Source organism: Antechinus flavipes, chromosome 2 (genome assembly GCF_016432865.1).
Source record: "Antechinus flavipes isolate AdamAnt ecotype Samford, QLD, Australia chromosome 2, AdamAnt_v2, whole genome shotgun sequence".
Classification (NCBI taxonomy): Eukaryota; Metazoa; Chordata; class Mammalia; order Dasyuromorphia; family Dasyuridae; genus Antechinus; species Antechinus flavipes.
The window spans coordinates 146,892,379-146,913,313 of NC_067399.1; positions in this window are offsets into that span (position 1 = coordinate 146,892,379).

Consider the following 20,935-nt stretch of genomic DNA (forward strand, 5'->3'; position numbering starts at 1 on the left):
ACCTCCAGAAAGCTAGTCTGGACACAACAGTTATTGATAATATGAATTATGAGTTTCTTCCTTCAAAAACTGCCTGTTTATAGCCTTTGACTATTGATCAACTGTGGGAGTGGCTTTTATTATTATACATTTGAATAAGTTCCTTAAATATTTTGGAAAGGGGATTTGTCAAAGAAACTTACTAAAAATGATTTTCCCCAGTTAACTTTTCCTTCTAATTTTAGTTATATTGATTTTATTTGAGCAAAACTTTTTAACTTTATGAAATCAAAATTATTAATATCCCAAGTTTAGTCAATTTCCTCTTTACTCCTTAATTTGTTTATGATGTGACCTTTCATATCTATCATGTATTCATTTGGACCTTTCTTGGTATATAGTGTGAGATATTTGTCTAAACTAATTTCTTCAATTTTCCTAAAAGTCTTTATATATTTACATAATGATTACCCCAGTAGCTAATATCTTTGATATTACTGAACACTTAGTTATTATGTTCATTGCTTTTTTTTTTTTGTTTTGTTCCTTATCTGTTCCATTAATTGACTTCTCTATTTTTGAACCAGTACCAAGTTGTTTTGATACTTACTGCTTTGTATTTTAGTCTAAGATCTAGTACTTCTAAGCCCCCATAGTTCCCATATTTTTTCATTGTTTTCCTTGAGATTTGTCATATTTTATTTGTACAGATAAATTCTGTCATTATTTTCCCTAACTATAAAATAATCTTTTGATAGTTTGATTGATATGATACTAAATAAGTAAGTTAAAAAAAGTATTATCATTTAACTTGTCAGTTTACTCATAGACAATTAGTATTTCTTCACTTATTTAAGTCTATCTCCCCTCACTCACCTACTCATAAGGAGTACTTTGCAATTAAATTCATAGAGTTCCTAGATATGTTTTGGTAAGTAACTTCTAAGTTTTTGTTCATTCTATACTTATTTTAATGGCACTTCTCTTTTTGTCACTTTCAATTGGATTTTATAAATATACAGAAATGTTGGCAATATTATTGGACATGTATCCTACAACTTTGCTGAAGTTATTTTTTCAATTAATTTGTTTGAAAGTTCTTTAAGTTAACCATCATATCATCTTCAAAATGTCATCATTTTGTTTCCTTTTCACCTTTGCTATTTCCCTCTAATCCTTTTAAAAAAACTTATACCACCATATTTAACACTAAATCAAATAGTTGTGATGATAATGGATACCTTTACTTTATAATTGTTTTTATAAGAAAGTCATATAGCTTCTCCCCATTATCCTCATAATGCTGATTCTTGGTTTTAAGGCAATACTATTTATCATATTAAGTTAACTTACATTCATTTTTTCCTTCAAATATTTTTAACAGAAATTGATAGCACGTTTTGTCAAAATCTTTTTCATATTTTTTGATTTGTTCATGTGGTTTTTTTGTTCTTATGTATTAATATAGTCTTTTACATTTATAGTTTTCTAACAAATAGTGAAGCAGCTGAGAATTCCTGGTAAAAATTTGATCTAGCTATGATGCTTAATCTTTATGATACCATGGCAAGCCTCTTTGCTAAGAATTTATTTTAAAATTTTATATCAATACATATTAGGAATATTTAATTACAATTGTCTTTCTCTATTTTGATTCTCTGTAATTTGGGTATCAAGATCATTTTATATTATAGAAGGAATTTGATAGCTTATTTTTCTGTTTTTTCATAATGATAAAATTAATTATTCTGGAATTTGCTAATGAATTCATCCGTTCTTTGTGTCTTCTTTTTTTTTTTCCTTTGAGAGTTTGTCCTGTTACTCTTTCTGACACTGGGTTATTTAAGTAATCTATGTCTTGTTCTGCTAATCTGGGCACTCTTTATGTTTTTTATAAAAGCTCATCTACTTAACTTAAATTGTCAGGTTTTTTCTTTTTGGTATATAATTGAGCAAAAAAAAGTTCCTGATAATTTCATTTATTTTTTTCTTCATTTTCGGAGGATTCTTCTTTCTTACTCTTGATACTGGTAATTTGGTTTTTCTTTTTCTTTTATAAAAAAATAAAAAGAGCTAACTTTTAAATTTTATTTTATTAATAATTGCTAGTTTTATTTATTAAATCAAATAAGTTTTTTTGCATTTAGTTTTGTTGGTCTTTTCTTTTGTTTTCCCTTTTTTCCTAGTGTCATATTTTTAAAAAAGTGTTGACTCTCTAGTTTTGAAGGGGTAAGGATTAGTTATATATCCAATTAATGAATCTCTTCTTTTTTCTTTTGCTGATGAAAATATTTAAAGATAGAAATTTTCTCCCAAGACTGTCCTGGCAGAATTCCATAAATTTGTCATTATCGTTACTAAAATTATCTATTATTTCTGTGATTTATTTTTTGATCTACCAATTCTTTAGAAATAAATTTAGTCTCCAATTAATTTTTAATTTTTTCCAGTAGCCATTAATTGAATGTTGGTGTGTATGTGTGTGTTTGTGTGTGTGTATTACATTGTGATAAGTAAAGGAGGTGTTTAATACTTCTGGTTTTTTGTATTTATGATATTTTATGCCCAACTACATAGTCGATGTTTTAAAGTTGTAATACACAAATTATAAAATTTGTACACTTTTCTTCTTTTTTTTTAATTTGTACACTCTTCTATTCTCATTCAATAACTCCATGGACATAGTATATCTAACTTTTATAAATTATCTTTATGCTTTTAATGTTTTTCTTCTAGGGTTTTTTTTGTTGTTGTTGTTGTTAGATTTGTCCAGATCTGAAAAAGATTCATTGAGGGCTCTCCTCACCATTATAACTTTATTACCTATTTCTCCCTGTAAAATATTGTTTTTCTTAAAATTTTTAGATTCATTCAGTGTCTGTATATATTTTTGTCTATATACATATATATATATACATATATATTCAATATTGATGTTAGTTCATTATCTCATACCTTTCAGGACAAAATAATTTCCCTATATTTCAATTAATCAAACCTCTTTTTGCTTTTGTTTTATTTATAATTATGATTGGCACCTGTTTTTTAAAAATTGAACTGATACATAATAGCATAATAGAATTTGTTCCAGTCCCTTATTATAACTGTCTGAATATTTATTTTTCAAGTGTGTTTCTTATAAACAATATATTATTCTATTTCCCTTTCTACTCAATTTGTAATTCTCTTCTGTGTTCATTCCATTCATATCAAGTATTATAATGAATATTTGAGTGTTTTCATTCATTTTATTCTTATAATCATATTCCTTTCTTTACTTCTCACTCCTTTTTTACAAAGAGGGTGGTGAGAAGTATGCTCAGTACGACTACAATTTACTTTAAGTAATCTGATTCTGCTCCTCTCCCCTTCTTCTCCTCTCCTCCAGATCCCAATCACTTGTTCTTACTCTTTCTTTCTTTCCTTTTAAATGCTTCTTGATGATATATCTTCAGGATATACTCTCCAGTATTAAGAGTTTATTTTGCTTATAACTAAAACTCTCTGAAACTTTCTTCCTTCTTAGTCCTCCTTCCCCTTGCCCTTTCCTTTTCCTCCTCTTGCCTTCTTGAAATTAAACTCTTTCTTCTAAAACAATAAATTTCTATAGTTATCTTTTGTTTTCACTTCACCAAAATTTTTTCAAGTATTTCTTCTTCTCCCTCCTCCCAAAGTGCCATTCTATGTAACAAAATATTTTTAAAGAAAAAGGAGGGGGGAAAATAAGCAAAAATAATTTATTGAAAATTGTGTGTATCAAATTTTGTTTAGCCATTCCTTAATTGATGGGTATCTTCTTTGAATGCTTTATCATGAAAAGGGCTGCTGTAAGTATTTTGTTGAATATGTGGACTTTATTCTTTTTAATATCTTCCTTGAAAGAATATGTCTAGTAATGGAATCTTAACATCAAATGATGTGTACATTTTAGTCTTTATTTGCCTAATTTTAAATTGCTTTTCAAAATGGTTGTACTAATTCACAACTCCACCAACAATGTATCAATATGCCTATCTGAACATTCTAATCTTTTGACAGCTTTACAAATTTTCAGGAATTTTTCTTTAATTAATAATCTGGATATTTTTTCATAATTTAATAGTTTCCAATGTTTCTTTTGAGAACTGTTTATAGATATTCTTTGCCATCTTATTTATTGGGCAATAGATTTTATTCATGCATGTATATGTGTGTTCATTTTCTACAAATATCTTAGACACCAAACTTTTGTCTGAGAAATTTTAAACAAAGTTTTTTCTCCATTCAACTGCTTCCCTTCCTATTCTAGGAGTTTTAGATTTGTTGTGCAGAAGCTTATCAGTTTTAATGTAATAAAAATGATATATTTTATCTTTTGTTATTGCCTATTTCTCATTTGATAAAAAAAAATCCCCTAACCCTAACTTTGAAAAATATATGATGTGTTTCTCTTCTAATTTGTTTGTGGTTTGGTTGTTAATATTAAGATTACATATGATGAAGTTTAGATTTGAAGTACCCAAATGAGATGAGGGTTACTGTGGTCAGGGAGTTAAATGAGGTCTAGTGGCAGGTTCAGGGTTCAAGAAGTCAAATGGATCTCTCCTGCAAACCCCTTTAGATTTGGCGTAAGGATAGGGAGTTTTGGGGAACTCCCTTCTGCTGGCGCAAGTAGTCCCTGTAAAGGAATTTACAGACTTGAAAACCTAGATTGATAAAAAAGGTTTATTATGGGGATTGGAAGTAAGGTTAAAGTCTGGTTAAGGAAATTGGTGAGGGTAAAGGGAAGATAGAACTGGAAACAGTATTCTAGTGAGCAGAGAACCTTGGCATGCCAAGCGTAGGGTTGGCATATTTGGAACTTCTGCAAAGAGAGGATTTTAGTTTGGCTCTTTCTATAATGAGAGATTTCGCTAAAGGAGACTTGTGAGTGGAGTCCCAAGTTGGCTCAGATCTGGTGGGGACTGGGACAAGCCCGGATCTCCTATTGGAATTAAAAAGGGTGCTTTTGACCAGGATTTGTGAATCAAAGGTCCTGAATTGATAATGCATCAGCCCGGAAGGGTGGGAATCAGAAAGGAATAAATCAATCTGAAAGGAATAGTTTCTTAAAGGGATCACAACCTGCTTCAACATATATATTTTGAATTTTTGGAGAACATGGTTTAAGATGTTGGTGTAGATCTAATTTCTGCCAGATTGAGTTCCAGTTTTCCTAGCAGCTTTTGTGAAATAGGTTATTTCTTTCCTAAGTAATTTATATAATCAGCTTTATGAATACTGGGTTATTGAGTTCTAATTTTTCTGGTTCTTCTTTGTCTACATTGTTCCATTCATCTATATCTCTATTTTTGATTATCAAATGGTTTTTATGGATACTTTATAAAATAGAGTTGAATATATTTCTTCAAAAGCTAATTATATTGGAGCAATTTGAAAGGGCTAACTCATGATTTACTGCTGACATCCTAAGCTAGAAAAGAGGCAATTTTCTTTTGAGAACTCCATTGCCTTTGAGAAGAGGCAAAGAAAAACAAACTTATGCCCTGGGTGGTTTTGTTTGATTTAAAAGAATAAAAAAAAAAAGGCAGGGGAAAGGGAATGCATTAGAAAAGAAAGGAGGGAGAGGGAGAAATTTGCTAAGTCATACAAAGGAAATAGACTAGAAAAAGAGTGTTTAAACAAAAATTGAGGCAGGGGTTGAGGAAATGGATAGGTAGCTCATGAACCTCATTCTTTTCTGAAAAACATACTCATATATATATATGCAGAGCTCTGCACAGAAATCAGCAAGGAAATAAGCAAGCAGAGGGAAGTAAAGAAAAGAGAATGAGGTAAGGGGAGATCACCAGGGAAACAAAGAAAGCAAGCAAGTATTTATTAAACACCTAATATGTGCCTGGTACTGTGCTAAGAGTTTTATAGATATTATCTCATTTAATCCTCACTAATAACCTTGTGAGATTTTATTATCCCCATTTTACAGTTAAGTAAAGTGAGGTTGACAGACAGCAAGTGACTTATTCTCTAAGGAAAGCAACCAGATTTGAATTCAAGTCTTCCTCTGGGCTCAGTACACTAGGCCATTTGGGGTTAAATGATAGCTATGAGCAAAAATTAGATAAGGAAGAGACACCTGAAATTGAAAAGAAAATGACATGAGGGGTTGAGAGGGAAAATAAGAGAGTATTAAAGAAAATTTCACCTTCACAATACTATGTTAGAGGAGTTAGAGATGCAGGAGTTAGATTTATAATTAGACCAGGTTCGCTTAAAGCATTATCAATAGAGGCGTAAGGCTAAGATTTAGAGGGATTGTAATTAGAGAAAGATAGAGTTAGAGTTGCCATTAGAAGAGTTTGAGTTGGATGCAGTAGAGTTGCAATTAGAGCATCTTGATTTATTGGAAGTAAAGTTACAATCAAAGCTAAAGGACATATAGTCACCATATAGACCATGCTCTCGCCTTAATTAAGGCTGGTCTCATCTATTGGTTAGTCTAATTTAATTGAATTCAATTCAACATTTATCAAGTATTAATTATAACTATACTTTCTACATCTTAAGGATTAGGAATGTGATGTCCCTTTCTCCTCCCCCCCCCCCCTGCAATCTGGAAAATCCATGAAAAAAATTTTGGCCATTCTTTTATGCCAGAGAAGAAGTCTGATTTTCGTTATGAAGTGTTTACAGTACCTTATTGTAAAATTTGGGTTGCTATTATACATACTATACATATATTTGCTGCAATTCTATATTTCTAAACTTTTTCTGTGTCATCTGTGGCTTCTGCAAAGCTTCCAAAACATTCCCATTTAATTTTTTCTGCCAATTTATGATATAGCAATACCACAATGGGAAAAGTTAAAATGTGGAAGGAATAACTGTATATGTATCTTGTTACATGTGGAGATTACAAAAATGAAATGTTACCAACAGTTATGACTATCAAAGGCTTAAAATCTATTTTTGACTAAGATTTGGACACAAACCATTACATTAAAAGTGCTTCAGTCCTAAATGATTGGGGGCCACTGAAAATTTTTGAGCAGGAAAGTGATATGATCTTTGCCTTACAAATACAACTTTGATAACAGCAATATTGCATGATGATCAACTATGACAGACTTAGCTCTTCTCAGAAATATAATGATCCAAGACAATTCCAAAGGATTCATGATGGAAATGATGAATTTTTTCCACATCCAGAGAAAGAACCATGGAGTCTGAATGCAGACTGATGTATAACTATTCTCACTTCATGTTGTTGGTTTTTTCTTTGGGATTTTTTCCTTTTGTTCTGATTTTTCTTTCACAACATGACTAATGTGGACATCTGTTTAACATGATTGCACCCATATAACCCATATCAGATTGTTTATCATCTTGGGTAGGGGAGGGAGGAAGGGAGAACAATTCAGAACTCAAAAATCTTATAAAAATGAATATTGAAAACTATTTCTACATGTAATTGGGCAAAAGAAAATTTTATTTGGAAGGGAGGTGAGAAGTGACAATGGCAGTTGTCCAGAAAAACGATTGGAAAAGAGACAGTAGAAGCAAGAAAGTACAGTGTGGAGACTCACAATAATCCAGATAATTAGTAGTGAGTTTCTAAACTAGGGTAGCAGCAGTATGAATGGAAGAAGCATGGCTGAAGTTGGAAGAATCTTCCATAAAATAGGTCAAAGTCTGTTAATTCTATAATAGAACTCAGGGATTGGGGGCCGGGTTGAAAGCAAAAGGAAAGAAGATGTCAAAAATGACAGAGGTGACTAGGAGGATGGTGGCACTATTAATAGAAATTAGAGAAGTTCAGAGGAGAGATTTTGGAGCAATGATGATTTTAGATTTGAACTTGGTAAATTTGAGACTGTCAATGAGACATCTTGATGGAGATTTCTAACAAGAAATAGGGGATGGAGATCTAGAGCTCATGAAAGACCTTAGAGTTGGAAATAAGGATTTTAAAACTCTCTGCATAGGGAAAGTTTGAGTATGATGAGACTAGAATTAGTATATAAAGTTTTTCTATCTAGGCTTGGCTTTGCCACAAGAACTTTTAGACTTTCTGGCTCAGTAATAGCCATACTTCCTATCTACCTCACAGGGCTTTTGGGAAGAAAGTGCTTTGTAAATGTGAAAGTACTACTGTGATTAACTAGAATGGCTACCTCTCACTTGGATCTTTAAAACCAAGAGATCTTTTTCAGCTCCAAGTTAGAAGGAGATCAACTCTCTCATATGTCTCATAGAGTTCTGGTTTAGAATAGCTATTTTAGAAATGAGATATATGATTAAATTAACTTTGTTTCTAAAATTCTGAACTAGTAAGACAGGAAAAGGGCATGTAGTGAATCAGATTTCATTTTCCTGGAAACCTCAGATTTCAAGACTAGAGGTCATCAGGCTTTAGATAAATATGAACAATAGAAAATGAAACTGAATCACCACCACTTATTACAATGTTTATACAGGTAAAGAAAAATAAAACTACAGTTAAGAGATTAATTTCAATGTTATCATATTGAGAAGGAAAGGAGGGAAGGGAAGAAACATGTGTGTCAGGCAATGTGCTAGGCACTTGACAAATATCTCATTTGATTGCTAGAAAGAAGAAAAATAGAAGAGTTTAAAGAACTGTTCAGAGCTGCTTTGGTTGTCCTTTGTTGTCAAAGAGGATCCAAAATCATATCATATATTGGAGTCCAGATGGTGTCCCCAAGTGTGACTTATCAGACCAATACAAGCTTGGAAAATTCTAGCACAGGTCAGGCAGGTAGGGAAGACTGCCTGAGATTAAATGGATTAAATGATTAAACTACAGGTTGACTTCATTTTCTGCACCCAACAGCAATTAGATGGTGTAATAGAGAAAGTACTGGGCCTGGAGTCAGAAAACTTGAGTTCAAATTTGGCCTCCATCATTGCTAATTGTGTGATAAATCATTTTATCTTTATCTGCTTCCAGTTTTTCAATTGTAAAATTGAGATCATAATAATCCCTATTTCACAGGATTATTATGAGGATCAATAATATGATTGAAAAGCACTTGGCACAGTGCATGGCACATAGTACATGCTTAATAAATACTTTTTTGCTTCTTTCCCTTACTCCAAAACTATCCTGACTAAAAGACTACTTTATATTTTTGTATATTATGTAAAATCAACTCTTGCTTCATCTTAAAAATTTCCTGATAAACCTCAATACAATATCCCAGGACTTTACTGGGCCAACCCTCTTATTTACAGAGGGAAATTCTGAAGCCTAGAGAATAGACTGATTTGCCTTGGATCATACAGCTAAATCAGGATAGTGCACAAACTCTGAAACCAGGACTCTTGATACCTAATCCAGTGTTACTTCTAATAAACCACCCATTTGGACTCTTATTTTTCACAGGGTTGGAAGCAAGTAACAGTCACAGAAGCAAAAGTCACCAATCTGATAATTTGATTGATTCATTTCCTTCTAGGGGTCTCCACCACCTTCAGTGGTCCAAACAGTCATTATGTCTAGTTAATGCTAAAAGCTAGAAGATGATAAGCTTTCCACACTCTATATTTCATAGAGTCATAATAAAATAAAAGTCAAAAGGATTCTGGGAAGATGATGGAGTAGATTGGAAAATTCTAAGCTTTCCAGATCTCCCCCACAAATAAGACAAAATTGCAACATAAGGCAAATTAAGTCACTAAAAACAAATAAGTGTTGGAGCCTCCTGGGACAAACAAATAATATTGGAAGATGGAGGTTTGGTTTGTTTGAAGTATAAATATCTCCAGGCTAGTTCTGTTGCAACATCAACCAGCAGCCCAAAAGTTAGGTGGGTAGAGAGATAGCCTCAGCTCCCTCCAAAGGAATTTCCATCTTCCAGGCAGTGTAGGGAGTTGGACACCTGAGTTAGGGGAAATTGAGGGAACCTCTTCTGGTAAAGAAGCTAGGACCAGTTATGCTGCTCTGGGTCAGAAGGAATCAGCACTTACTTAGTGAGTGCAGAAGCTGTGGGGCAGGAATGCTGCAGGATTAGGGCACTTAAAGGAGGGAGTAGTTCTTGGTTTTTAGGTACCATATAAAGGGAAGAATTGAAGAAGGACCTAAGCCAAAGGAACCATTACTTACACCCCAGGACTAGTAGTGATTACATTATCAATCTGCTACAAAAGGAGCAAAGGAGAAAGAACTGCATCATAGGAAGTTACTATAGGAATAGGGAAGAGTAGCATTCATTTTTAAAGGAGGATATTGAAATTTTTTTTAAAAAGCCTCTTCTACTCCAAGACTAATGTCAAATTGTTGGAATCTTTACAAAGTGATAAGTCATTAGAATTGATAAAGACAATAATTATCTAATTTGGCATGGTTTAGTATCATTGATCTGATCTTACAAGGAGATGTTATGGGCCAGAACTTGAAACAAGGTACTAAGTGGAGCTGATAGGAACAATGCGTATGTTCATACCTTTAGATAGCACATATAAGCAAGAAGCTCCCAGGGCCAAAGGGCACTCTGGGACAGACACAAAGGCACTCTGTGAGGAAGCCCACAAGCCCACTCTCGGAGGTGGAGTCAGATTCATTCCATCTTCCATCTTTGTGCTGGCTGGAGGCTGAAGAAAGCAGAGGCAAAGGACAAGCTGCAAGAGCTCTTGGAGAAAATAAACGTTTGATATAAAGGAGTGCTTGCCATCTGGAGGAGGCAGTGGAGGGAGGGAAGGGAAAAATCGGAACAGAAGTGAGTACAAGGGATAATGCTGTAAAAAATTGCCCTAGCATGGGTTCTGTCAATAAAAAGTTATTTAAAAAAAAAAGAAGAAGATAGGAGTAATTAAAATATCAGTGCCTTTGTGTTTAGAAATCAGAAAATATTTTCATTTTCAATTGTTGGTGTGTTTTTGTTGCTTTGAGTGGACAAAAATTTACTGTCCACACTCTTTTAAAGTGGATTCCACAATGTGAATTGTATGAGAATTGGCCTAAATTTTTTTCAAATAATGTCTTTCTACACTGTTGAAATGTGAAAGTCAGTGCAAAGTTTTCAAAAGTCTTTTTTAGAAGTAATATAGCAATTCACAAGAATATCAAGAGGAAAAGTGTGACATTTATCATTTTTTCTCATAATATTCATGTTACTCCAAATAAAGTTTACATTTGAAAGTTTTTTTTTTTTTAAAGAGAAAATAAATGTTTGGATTTAATCAGCTGGCTTCATTTGGGGTGATTATTACTTGGAACTGAAACTAAGGCTGCCTCCAGAGAAACCTCCCCAAGAAACCTGCTCCTAGAGAGAACCATTATATTTTAAATAAGAGAACACCACATCAAATGATTACTGCTGAAAAACAATTTACAAAAGAACTCAAAAAAGACTTTAAAAATCAAATGAGACAAATTGAGGAAATACTAAGAATTTTTTTTTAAATAAAGAAAATTTCAAGCAAAACAAATTATGTAAAGTTAACCAACTAAAAAAGGAGTTCCAGAATCTTAAGAAAATGATTTCTTTGAAAACTAGAATTTGACGAGGGGAGGCTAGCAAAGTTATAAGAAACAACAAAATACAAACAATCAAAAAGTAGAAGAGAATGAGAAACAGCACATTAAAAACAATAGATCTGGAGAATAGATCAAGAAGATAAAAAGTAAGAGTTATTGGACTGCTTGAAAGCTATGACTAAATAAAAAGAATCTTGATATAATAATACAAGAAATAATTAAAGAAAATTGTCCAGAAGTGTTGGAACAAGAAGGGAAAGTAGAAATAGAAAAAAAAATCCACCTATCACCATCTGAAAAAGATTCTATGAGGAAAACCTATAGGAACATCATAGTTAAATTTTAAAAATTGCAGATCAAGGAGAAAATATTATAAGAAAAAAACAATTCAAATATTAGAATCACACAAGATCTACTTAAAAGGACACAGATTTTGGAACACTATATATTAAAGAGCAAAAGAACTAAGGTTGTGGTCAAAAATATGATACTTAAAGTGAAGCATGATATTCAAGGAAAAAAATAGATATTCAATGAATAGCCAGGCTTTCATGGTTTTGTTGCAAAAAGACCTGAACTCAAATGGATGTGAACAAATGTGACGTGAGGGAAATACAAGATAAGTATCAAAGATTAACTTCAAGGGATTTAATAAGGACAAACTGTTTATATTTTATATATAAACCCATAGTGTTCTTGCATTGGCCCATGCTCTTCTCTTCTCTTCAAAGGGTGGACAGACTTCAGATCATATTGATCCATGCCTTTTAGTGCCACATGTATATCTTTCAATAATCTATGTGAACATGCGTATCTTATATAGGTCTCCAGGGCATCCTACATAACTTATTATGATGCTATATCTGCCCCAGTTTCTTAAAGGTTCTGCTAGAAAAACACATGCTGTTGGATCTTGTCAAGCAGGAAAGACTTCAAGTCTAGTTCCGGTAATAGTCTGTCTTCCAAGGACCAGCCCAGCCAGATTCAGGGAAAGTCACAGTCAGATAGCTGTCCATCATGGTGATTTTTTTTTTTTGTCAGTAGCTCCTGAAGAACAAAAGTTAAAATATGGAGGGGTAAACACTTTGAAGGGAGTCTAAATACCTGAAGTATTTCTTGACAAACACCAAAAACAGAGATCTATCTACTGCATACTTGATTTCCTTCTCTACCACCCCTCTAACCTCCATTTCTGGCTCTCAATCTACTGAGTCTAATAGAGTGCATAACACACTGCACTTTTTCATCAAAGTTATTAATGGCTTACCTGAAAAACCAACCCTTTCCCCAATTCCTACAGGTCCTGGCTCCCATCCAGAAAGGCAGTACTTAGTATCCTACAAAACCATTGCCTGGCATTTTGAAAAACAAGGAATTTCTTTAGGAAAATTCCACTTTGCAAAAAGTTCAATTTCAAAGGTAAGGTATCGAATTTCTAAACCAGGCCCTGTTGCCTACAGTTGACTTAACACTGTGATGTTAATATAGTCAAGTCAGATGAGACAATCTTGTGACCTGAAAAAGGTGAACCATAGAGTTGGATATAATTTAGTATTTAGAGCTGGAAACAGGGATGGATGTGTTAGTAAATGTTTAACAAACAACACTCCCGGAGGGAAAATAAAAGCTTGACATATTTTAAAGTTTAATCAGTATTATTAATGATTTTTCCATCATTTTCTTAAGTCCAGTCAGTTAACAAAACAACAAATTAAATTAGATTTGTAGCTTTTAGTTATTTCCAAGGTATAAATGCTCACACTGAAAATTTAAGCATTGGCTCTCACAAGTTGTTATAAGTTATCTCTAGTACTCTCTGGTCAGAAGAGACCCTAGAGAAAGTCAAGTTTACCTCTTTCATTTTACACATAAGAAATCTGAGACCCAAGGTCATAAAGTAATTTTTTTTAAAAAGAGGCAATTGCCTCTTGAGTTAATTGGGTCTTGGGTTAATGACTTGCTTAGGGGTACACAAGTGCTAAGTGTCAAGTGACTGAAGCCAGATTTGAACTCAGCTCCTCTAGACTGGTGGTCTATTAACTGAGCCATCTAGCTGCCCCCAACATAAAGTAACTCAATTGAGATAATACAAGTGTTAAATACCATAGTGGAATTTGAATCCAAGCTTTTTGACTCAAATGCAGTATATTTTTCCATTATATTAAATGCAAAAATCAAGATATAACTAGCTGGCATTTGTAGAGTACTTCTATATTCGTCATCTCATTTAATCTAAATATACTAGCCTTCTGAGGTTAGTGGATTGATGCTGCTGTTGCTGCTGATGATAATGATGGTGGTGGTGGTGGTAATGGTAGGAATAGTGGTCATGATGATAATGATGATGACGATGATGATGATGATGAAACTCTCATCACCATTTACCTGGACAACTTTGATAGCATTCTAAACTCTCTGACTCAGTTCTTTTCCCTTCCCAATTCATCCTTCACACAGCTACCAATCTGATATTCTTAAAGTATAGGTGTGACCATATATGTTATTGCCTCTTGTTCTATTAACTTCAATGGGTTCCTATTGTCTCTGAAGAAATACAAACATTCTGTGTTTGTCATTTACAAACTGGCTCCAACCTGTCTTTCTAGTCTGATTTCATGTGGCTTGCCCATAGCTGTTCTGCATTCCAATCAAAGCAGTCGACTTGTTATTTTCCACACTGGCATTCCATTCCCCCCCTCTCCACTCCCATATCTCTGCCCTGGAATATCCCCTGCCCTTTCCCATGTCACCTCTGCCTCTCAGAACACCCAACTTCCTTTACTCTTTGCTCGAGGGCCACATTCTACATGAGACCTTCCTGATTTCCCCAAATATTAGTGCCCCCAACGCTTCTACTCCAGTTACTATGTTAGTTACTTTTTATCTGTTGGATAAATAACTTGTTTGTAGTTAACTATACAAAGCAACTATATATGATACGATGGATAGAGTGCTGGGTTGGGAATCATAAAGATTTGACTTCTGACGTGGTCTCAGACACTAAACTAACTGTGTGGACCTGGATAACGCAATAAATTTCTGTCTGCCTGTTTCCTCAACTATAAAACTGGGGTAATAACTTAACTCCTAGAGTTGTTGTGAGAATCAAATGAGGTATTTGTAAAGTGACTAGCACAGTGCCTGGTGCATAGTAAACACTATATAAATATTAACTATTATTATTTAGTGCTTAGAACAGTATCTGGAATGTAGTAAGCATGGCCTCATCATACACATATGCGTGCTCACACATACATACACACACATTTATCAGAGTTTAAAATTCCATGACAAGAAATGGATAAAAGAGTTTTCTTACAATGACTTGAAATTCCTTCTTCCTAATTCCTTGTGGAGTTTCCTATAACTATAACTTTCCTAAAGCAAGATAAAGTTTCTTGAGGGCTGCCACATTTTTGTTTTTGTCTTTATATAACTATTGCAAGTTAATAGACTAGCTAGGCAGTCAGAACCCAGGAGGTCTGTAAAGCTTAGTGTCTGGCTCATAATTGGCACTTACTTAATAAATGCTTGTTGAAATGGACCTCATTTTACAGATGAGAGAGCAGAGTGGTGATCTGACTTGCCTGTGATCATACATAGCTAAGAAATAGAGGAGCCAAGACCCAAATCCAGGTCTTTAGTCCAGTGATCAGTGCCACAGATTTCATTGCAAAAGGGTTCCCCCAACATCAGGACTTGCGTTCACAGGCTGCTTCTTTATTGGTCTATCATTCTCTCACACTTAAAAGCAGACCATTGGCAAGCAAACACTAAGCAGACCCCCAGAAGAAGAAAAAGAAAAAAAATCCCAAAATTACTTTCATTCTATGGATTGAAATAGGCCATTGCTACTCCAGTGGGATTTGAAGGACCAATGCTTTCCTTATTATGAAAATAGATGTCTGACATTTCAGCAAGTGTTAACTTTGATGAAAAAGGAAACAAGAACTTTTCTCAGAGAATCTGTGACTTGACCAAAGTTATGGTTATATGGTTAGTAAACCTCAGGACTAGGAATGAAATTCAGACCATTTGATTTTAAGTCCTGCACTCTTTCCATTTTATAATACCAAAAGCCCTAGTCTGTGTTTATGAATCTGCCACTTCCCAGCTATGTCACTCTCAGGAAGTCTGCCTCCTAAATTTCAGTATATTTATCTATAAACAAAGCAATGATTAGAGCAAATGGGACTTTGGGCCAAGGCACCTAAGTTTAGGGAGTTCATAAGATTTGGCAGCATATGCATTCCTATTCACAGCACATAAATGTTTCTGTGCCTTAGTGCCTAATTAGCAAGAATAATTAGCTAAAACAGGAAGCTTCTAGGTGAGGCAAATTATTAATAACACTAATCTCTTATTCATTAAAGTAACTATTTTCCCTTTCTGCTTACCTGAATTTGCATTACTTTTAGATGATGAATTTCAAAGTTATTCTGAGTATATAGTTCAATATGTTTGCCCAAGTGCAAAAATTGCTAATTATGATTCTGTAACATAAGGATAAGTACTGTTTATCTTTAGGGTTGGGGGATCTTTAAGTACTATGGAAAAACAAAGAAATCAAAGGTACTCCAAGCAACTGTCCTCAGCAACTATCCTTTCCTATACAGGAGCTGCTATAAGGCTCAAGTGAGTCTGGGTTGCTTTTGATCCAGATTTGCTCAGTATTTTCTTTTAGAGATAAAAAACACTTCCATTTTTCAGAAAAAGAAACAATATCATAGAGGGAAAGTGACTTGTCTAATATCATAACAGTTACAAAGTGGATTTGAATCCAGATTTCCTGATTCCAAATCCAGGATGCTTGCCACTGTTAGTGTGTGTTTCTTTATATATTTGCCTTGACTTTTGTTATGCTCCCCCTTTTCTACCACACAAGAGAAAACTGCTGGATTTGTAGTTGAAAAGTCTTGGATTCATATCCTCTCTTTCTTTTGTAATTATAGCTTTTTATTGACAGAACATATGCATAGGTAATTGTTTACAACATTATCCCTTGCACTCACTTCTGTTCCAACTTTTCCCTTCCCTCCTTCCACCCCCTCCCCTAGATGGCAGGCAGTCTTATATAGGTTAAATATGTTATAATATATCCTGGATACAATATATGTGTGCAGAACCATACAGTTCTCTTCTTGCACAAGAAGAATTGGATTCAGAAGGTAAAAACAACCTGGGAAGGAAAACAAAAATGCAAGTAGTCCACATTCATTTCCCAGTGTTCCTTCTCAGGGTGTAGCTGGTTCTGTCCATCATTGATCAATTGGAACTGAAATAGATCTTCTTTTTGTCGAAGATATCCACTTACATCAGAATACATCCTTAAACAGTATTGTTGTTGAAGTGTATAATGATCTCCTGGTTCTACTCATTCCACTCAGCATCAGTTGCTCAGTATTTTTTTAATGCATTTAGGCAGTTATAAAATATGAATCAACAAAATTTTTTTTTGCTTCTGTACTTCCTAAATTTTATTTTTTTATTATAGCTTTTTATTTACAAGTTATATGCATAGATAATTTTACAGCATTGACAATTGCCAAACTTTTTATTCCAATTTTTCCCCTCCTTCCCCCCTACCCCCTTTTCCAGATGACAGGTTGGCCAATACATGTTAAATATGTTAAAGTATAAATTAAATACAAGTATACATGTCCAAACTGTTATTTTGCTGTATAAAAAGAATCGGACTTTGAAATAGTATACAATTAGCCTGTGAAGGAAATAAAAAATGCAGGTAGACAAAAATAGAGGGATCAACAAAATATTTTTAATTTAGCTGTGTTCCCAGTATTCTTGAAGATCTCTCTATGTATCTATCTCTATATCTCTGTTTCTCTGTCTCTCTGTGTATGTCTCTATCACTATCTGTCTCTGTGTCTCTCTAGCTACCTTTCTGTTCACTTGTCCCCCTAAGGACATACATATCAGTATCATAATAATGACCAGCAAGTGGCAATGCAGAAAGCAAACAGACTTTTAAAAATAAATTAGTGAAGAAGACTCATCTCTGCTTCCAAGGAGAACATGAGGGTGAAGGGAAGTGGTAGAAAATAGAGGTATAGAATTCATCAGGTTCTATTCTGCAAAACCACAGGTATAATAATTCTGTCTGGTTAACCTAATTGTTGTTTAGCCATAGCTGACTCTCTGTGACCCTTTGAGATTTTCTTGGCACAGTTGCACATATCTGATAGCATTCATAGCAAATATAAAATGCTATATGAAAAAGATATAGAATATTGTAAAGCACATTACATGTTGCTTTGATAAATACACATCTAAGTCCCATATAGAGAAAAAAATTACATGTAGGACATATTACATACACATGTTAAAACATATTGCATGTATATCCATAGAACACAAGCAAATATGCTTAACAGCAAAGAAATAACATCAGTAAGTCTATGAAATACTAAAATACACAGAAGGACATACATTAACAAAAGGGCAACAAAGCTCTTCATAATAATAGGTAACATAACTATAGTACAAGCGAACATGAGAAACAACAAAAAAAGAAGAAGTATACTCAAAATAGGAAGCAATGGATACATGCATCGATGAATATATGCAATTACATTCAAAATACATGGCATGTTGCTAAATATTAGCATTGTTATTTGGCTGCATGTGTAACCATTTCTTCAGTTTCTCTTCTGTTAGTGTTACTTACTATATTATTATAAGTTAGTTTGGTTGCCAGTTGAGTAAGCTCACCTCTTCTGGGGCCTGTGGACATATTTATCCCTATGGCTATTTCTATAAAGCCTGTTCCATTCTATAGATGTTATTCAAATATTTCAGTCTTGTCTGATTCTTTGTGACCCCCATTAAAAGTTTTCTTGGCAGAGATATTGCAATGGCTTGCCATTTCCTTCTCCGGCTCATTTTACAGATGCAGGCAAATAGGGTTAGGTGACTTGTCTAGGATCACACAACTATTAAGTGTCTGAGACTGATTTTGAATGCAGGAAGATGTTTTCCAAGTTCCAGCTTGGGTAATTTGGCTACTACTCAGGACAATGTTGGAAAATGCAATTGGTTTCTAACTGTGATTATCTTGAAGGGACAGACCTTGGGCTCTCTAAGCTCTCTGAATGTTTGACTCCAAATAAGCCTTTTTTGAGGTGGTAGACCAATTCTGAAAGGGCATTATTTTTTTGATCTCCCAATAGCTCTATGAGTTTTAGGACAATTTTGCATTTCTTTCTCTTCTGCTTATGAATTATCACTTAACTAATTTGTGATAATAAGAACAAATCTAAGAAAAGCCTTAAATCTCACTGACTCTATAGATGTGGCCAAAAATAGAGTCCTTCTGTCTTCTCTGGGTTGATGCTCACTCTTTGTTCAAATAGTATGTAACTCACATATTTGATAGAAGTTCTAGAAAACTTTAATTTGTCAATCGAAACTTTAAGGCTTTTTTCTGATTCAATGTTTTCATTAGTTTCTTTCCATGTCCTTCCAGAATCTTCTCAAAGATAATGTCATCAAAATACGCTAATGCTTTTTATTCATGTCTTTACTTTGCCCATCAGTCTTTGGGCTGTGCCAGTGAGATGCCTTGGCACATTCACTCAAATTGGGAATAGTCCAGCTGGGTCAATTAAAAACAATGTTCTCCTTATTTTCTTCTACCATAGGAATCTGATAGTAGTCAATGTGTCAAGAACCACTGGCTACTTGACAAGAACAGATATCTCAAGGAAAGCTGATCTCAAGAAGTAATCAATTCTACTACATTAAAGTCTTCAAGCAAAGATTAGATGACTACTTTGAGGAGGTTATGTAAGAGAAAATCTTAGTCAAATAGGTTAGACTAGATTTCTTCGGTGATGTCTTCCAGCTGCTGGACTCTTCTATGAGTAGATCAGATCACAAGAGAAAAAGTACACACACACACACACACACACACACACACACACACACACACATACTGGAGTCAGAAAGACCACATATATATATGGTCTTTCTGACTCCAGGCCAGTATTCTGTCTAATACTGCCCTACCTATTTGCCCCACCAAGTAATTAGAGTTGATTGAAATAAGGGATGGCAGTAGTATCCAAGAGGGTTATTTGGTGAAGGAGGCTGGACCTGCCAGAAGCAGCAACTTCACTCTTTCATCTGTCTCCATCTGAATCCTCAGGTTTATGTCAGGATCTAAAGATCAGGGAAGTTCCCTGATCAATTTAATGAGGTTATTGTGAGATGATCCTTTGGGACCTTTATTATACCTACGTGTCACTGGCATAGGTATGCTCACTGACAACCTCATTAAGAGGACTGGAAGATGTGTACCGAAATATTCTCATTAATGTATCTTTGTAATTTTTAAGTACAGTTTTTATAGATGTATTTTAGTTTTATGTAACCTACTCCTATCAGAGAGAGAGAGGGAGAAAGAAAGAGAGAACGAGAGGGAAAGAGAAAGAGAGAGGGGAGATGAGAGGGGGAAGAAGTTCAACAACAACAAGAAGCAAGAACAAGAAGGAAGGAAGGAAGGAAGGAAGGAAGGAAGGAAGGAAGGAAGGAAGGAAGGAAGGAGGGAGGGAAGGAAGAAAAGAAATTCAGTAAAACAAGCACATCAAAAATGTCTGATGTCATATGGAGCATTTCATAACCATTGTCCTTAATATGCATACTGATTCCCTTAAAATTTTACTGAGGATTTACTGAGACTCTTTGACTGATTTGAATAATTTCATTGGTTTCATCCCTTGTGAGTCAGAACCATCCTCTTTAGGTTGAGCCTATAGAATGAAATCTTCATTATAGCATCAGCTATTTTTCTTTTTTCTTTTTTTTTTAATTGAGATTTAGTAAGAGTAAAGACCTGAGGATAGAGACCCTTCTATATCAACACAGTCATCTGCCTCTCACCCAGGTAGTTACACTCCATCCCCACTCCTAACTCCTGAGACCTCAGAAATGTCAATAGGTACCACTACAATGTGTAGCAATAGTTCCTGGACTCCAAGTGATAGGACCCAGTCATAGAAAAGCATGGAGAAGCAATAAAGGAATGTCATAGAGGCATATGGTCCTACCCAAATAGCTCCAAAAGAGGGTAACTTGGTGGCCAAGTGGTGGGAATCCTGAACCTTGATGTCAGAAGTTCTGATATTGAATCCCTCAGGCAGAAAAAGAGTTTCTGAGAAATAGCAGCCCCTTAGAAAGAAACAAATCTTCCATATGGCTTGGAGCTGGAGTAGCAACAGGAGATCAAACTATAGTACAGAGGAGCAAAAAAAATCGTACTTTTTTTTCTATTACCATCATGAGTTATTTGGACAATGTAGGAAAAGGAAGTTTTCTCTCTGGCAAACCCAAGTACATTTCTTTTCTGAGGGGAATACCACTACCACAAGGCTAGAGACTTTTATGGTCCTTGGAGGGTGCGTGGGATTCACTGAAATGTCTGGGATTGTCTTTTTAACCACCCCAATTTTGTTTCCTTTC